We start from the raw sequence: 4,513 nt of genomic DNA, 5'->3' as shown, positions 1-4,513 counted from the left end.
CATTGTTTCCTTTTCTTCATCAGTCAGCAATGATTGCGTTCCACCGGCAGATGGCGCTTTGAGCTCGAAGTGTCGCAACAATGTAACGAACGGACTTGGTGGATAATTTTTTTTGTGATTTTTATGATCCTATTTTACTCATGTTTACATTGGTAAAACATTTTAAAAATTTATCGGCTTATTCTTTGTTCGTAAACTCTGACGTTGCATATTCTAACTGAGTTTATACGCTGTCGTCGAAATATCCTCAACAAAAAAATATACCACTGCGTATTGTTGCTATTTTACGAAATTGGGAAGTAGGTAACGTACAATATATTTTTAATTAGTACAAAATTGTAGAATTGTTTCAACACTTATACAGGCCACCCCAACCACTGAATTAAACTACAAGTCCCAGGATGCACCGCGACAGCTGCTTTCACATGGCGGCAAACTCTGCTGCCCAGATTCCCTTCAAACAAACTCATCCGGGCCGGTTTTCACAATTACGTCGACTTCGGCCTTTGGAACCCACGTAAGTCATCCGAGTTTACTGAATAATAACAATAATAATTCATAACACGTGATCAAATAATGTCATTTCATGAAGGTGTAGGTATGAACTGATTTCTTTTGTATCCAAATTGTTGAATTTGACAAAATGGACGCTCTCTTGCCCACCATGCATTTACCGCTTACAATACAAGAATGATATTAGTTGCATTATTTTAGCAGTTTTACCCACAATGATGAATGAAAAAGTATTTATTCTCCAAGTTGCGGCCTTCTTTGGCTGTTCTGTCCTTTATGGTGTGGGTTCACCTGGGCAAGGCTTCAGCCCACCTGTGGACCCAGTGAAGACAAGTTTTGTAGAATGCAGTTTATGAGGAAGATCTGCCCTGCTATTTTTCCATTGAAATATTCTGGAGATCTTGTGTGTTTGCGCCATTTAAAACTTCTTTGAAGGAATGTTTCAATCTCAGGTGGCTGTTCCTGTTCATTTGAAGATACCTTTTGTAGCTTCTGACAATTTCCTTATACAGGACCTGTTGGTTGTTGTGAGCAGGTCCTACTAGCTGGCACCTTCATCTTGAAACACACTCGTGCATCATTGAGGCCTGATGGGACCTTTTCTTAGTGGCGAGAGGCTTGTTTGTGTTACTTACTGTCTTTCATCAGCACGTGCATGCTGTTGAGAATTAATTTCATGAAGGGGGTCTATTTGCAAGCCCCCCTCCTTCCCCAGCTTGTTTAAAAGCCCTCATAGTGCATGATTAGCGTGCCGTTCCCCAACCTGGCAGCGAGTGGCGGCTAGGTCGGCAGGTCACGCAAATGAAAGAGAACAACTTCATTGTGTGATGACTGGCCCATAAATCATCGGCCCTTTTCTATAAATCACGGCAGATGGCAGGGAGCGAGGCGAGGCTCATGGGAGCTGCGTGCGGCCCCGGTGCATGATGGGAGAAGGGTTGGCGAGGCTGGCAGAGGCGCGGGGTCACTTCCAGTTTGCGCTTGTGAAGACATGGAGAGGCCCAAAGACTTCATCCCCCCCCTAATCCCCACCGCTCGCCACAGGCCCGGCTGATGAGATGCAGACCCGGCAGGTTCTCGCACCGTGCCCGTTTAAGAGGTCTCAACTGTCTGCTTAATATGGAGACAACTTCATTGACTGTCATCCGCGAGCTGCACTGACACCTGTCCGCTTGACACCTCGTGTCCACCCGGGAGGACGTCGGTCTTCATTATTCATCCCCGTGATGCTGTTCAGCTAAGTTCTGTCCAAACATCCACTCAAAATCTTCACATCGTCCGATCCACGTTGACTAACTTTGAGGCTGATGGCACAAAAAATTTTTTACCCTCATTCTAGAAGTTCTCAGTCTTAAAACAACGTGTATAAAAATGTAAATAAATGAGTCTTAAATTTAAAAGAGCTTCGCTAGCAAGCAAATTTGAGTGATTAAAAATATAGCGCGTAAATAAAATCACAAAAAGTCAAGCCGTTGTCTCCGTTCTCAAATGCTGTGTCTGCTGAATGTTGGAAACCACGCCTCAAATAGATTTTGCATTGTCTTGTAACTCATGTTTGAGCCACTAAAAATATATCTGCCTGAATCCTCCAATGAGCTAGAATATATCCCACCGGTCCTCGCGACGAGAGGCGCTAGCTCATTAGCCGATAGACTTCCAGGCTCCTCCACGGTGTCACCTCCCCGCTTGGGAATTTAATAACGATACTCGGCTATTCTGTAAATTCTACCATTCACACCTCGATGAGAATTTCTATCAATTGACGGACTAACGGGGGGGGCAAGGACAACGGGAGATGTCCAAGGTGGACTGGCCTCGGTCACCCCGCTCCCCGCCCCCCCACAAGGCATCTCTCAGCTGCCATCAATGCAAATGATGGTTTGATAATTTAATAACCGAGTGGGCGTGATGTGTCCTTTTTCTTCCAATTTTCATCAGGCGAGGGTTGCGTTCCATCATCAGAAAATAAACACCATCCATCATCCTTGTCATGATTAGCCGCTGACAGGCCGAGCTGTGCCGAGCATAAATATTCTGTAATGTGGCAGCCGGGACGCCTCGCCTGCTTCTGCTCACTTTGTTGGACCAGCCAAGAGAAACGTCAATTGAAGTCTTACATCAGAAGGCGATGGCGGCATTGACTTGACTGTTAAGTCCAAGCACAAGAAGCCTGGAAGGGTTGTGAAGTACCCCCACTCCCCGCCCGCTACTAATTGCAGGGGAAAACTATGCTCCACGCAGAGAACAGAATGTCTATGCCTGCCGAGGAGGAAGAAGAAGAAGAAGAAGAATCCAACTTTTGAGAAACATCAGTCTTGCATCAGGTGCTGAATGTTTGATGCTCCTGTGATCTCCATGTTCTTGTCACAAACAAGATTCTCAAATAGTGTTTCGGTAAAACACAATTTTATGACTTGGTGAACTGGTCTTGGACCCAGATTTGGTCTGGGTCCATTTTGATTGGGTTGCCAATTAAGTAAAATGCTGTAAGCTATTCTATTGATCGTCAAGTACGACGACTTGTTGTAAATCAATTTGTGCCCATTATGTTCTTTATCAATAATATATGTATTCATATTGTGGCAATACATTAAGTATTTTTATTAAGTTTGGGGTCTTGAGCTGAAAAAGATTGGGGGGGGGTAAAAAAAAAACTCGGCTGCATATTTTACCAGTCCTCAAACTTCTACAATTATCTGGTGGTGGCTCTCATCAAAATACAGCACCTGTCATTCCCAGCACACCTTTCCAGGTTGGAAACCTCCAGAAGGTGGACTGGCTGATAAGGATGAGAGTTCACAGCCGTGGGAGGTTTTAATGAGGACCTCCATCCTCTCAGCCCCGAGAGGAGAGACCTGAAGGTGCTAAGCGGCAAGGTGGCGGCGGCGCTGACCTCCCTCAGCTGCCGCCTGAAATGCAGACAAGATGTCCGCACGTGGATCCGAATCTGACCCGGTCAGAATTTTGGTGACCGCCCATAGTGACGTTTTGGTTGCAGACACAATTTGGTGTCTAGCGGCTAACCCCCATTCTAGCATGCTTGACCTCAGCCTCACATCTTGCTTGGTTATTTTTCTTCAAGTGACTTCCCTTCAGCTTGTTAGCACTGTCAAAAAGTGCGCTAAAGTTAGCTATTCCGCATTTGTGTCTTTCAGAGCTAAAATTTTGCCGTTGGGTTGTTTTCCGCCGTGATGAGCCGCTAATATGACAAAGTTAGCCAAACATATGGTGCGCTTTTTGTAAAGCAGCTGTTATTTTGCTAAACCACACATCATAAATATGCATGAGGTCTTAGCGCCTGACACCGGGGTTGCCAGGACTCGCCACGTAGCGCCGCTTTCTTCCACCGCTGTTTGCTAAACGGCCCTCGTTGTCGTGTACCGACGCTAAAAGTTAAACATGCTACAAAGACCGGAGGCGGCAGGTCCTTAAAGAACCATACGGGTGATTTTTATCCCTTCGGACTCATCTGCGGCGACCCCAGATTCCAAGGATGAACATTATTCCGAGGTCCTTCGTTAATATTGAGTAGGCGCTGACATGGGGAGGCGGACCTTCTTGCAATGAGAGCGTCTTCAATAATTCATGTGTCCCTCAGGGGCCACCATGCAAAGAGTGCAAGGTGATTTAGATCATCTCTGACAGACGTCGTTTAGCCACTCGCGTTGATTTGATCAGACACCGAGCCCGCGTCGTAGCATCTAGCTGCTCTGCCCAAACTTCGATCCAGAACTGCACTCGTCAACCGGGCAAGTGAAATGGATCAGTAACTGAACCCGTGAGGTTGTTTCCATATTCCCCTAATCGAAATGAATGAGGCGTCGGCGTGTGCCGAAAACTATCCATCATCGGCGCTGACACCAGCGCCATCCATCCAGCCTCGTTAGCCCAACACGTTTGTAATGTGGTTATGATTGCGAGCCGGGTCACACGTGATGATGGTGGTGTTACCCGGAGCACTCGTTCCCTCCCAATGACGACTATAGACGTCAACATTTAT

The 4,513-nt window shown here is 46.2% G+C and overlaps 1 long non-coding RNA gene across 8 annotated transcripts in view; it reads left to right on the top strand.

Annotated features, from left to right (window-relative positions):
* Positions 1–384: 384 nt before the first annotated feature.
* The window catches only part of LOC148402794 (uncharacterized), a 52,637-nt gene continuing 48,508 nt past the window's right edge, over positions 385–4,513 (top strand). For all 8 annotated transcript variants that reach the window (XR_015863293.1, XR_015863285.1, XR_015863282.1 and 5 more), the window contains exon 1: positions 385–517. This is a non-coding gene — a long non-coding RNA (uncharacterized LOC148402794). The remainder of the gene's footprint in view (positions 518–4,513) is intronic.

This window comes from Syngnathus floridae, chromosome 2, assembly GCF_059516105.1.
Source record: "Syngnathus floridae isolate MCC-2025c chromosome 2, RoL_Sflo_1.0, whole genome shotgun sequence".
Taxonomy (NCBI): domain Eukaryota; kingdom Metazoa; phylum Chordata; class Actinopteri; order Syngnathiformes; family Syngnathidae; genus Syngnathus; species Syngnathus floridae.
The sequence above is the reverse complement of the archived record's forward strand: the minus strand, read 5'-3'. Positions and strand labels throughout refer to the sequence as shown.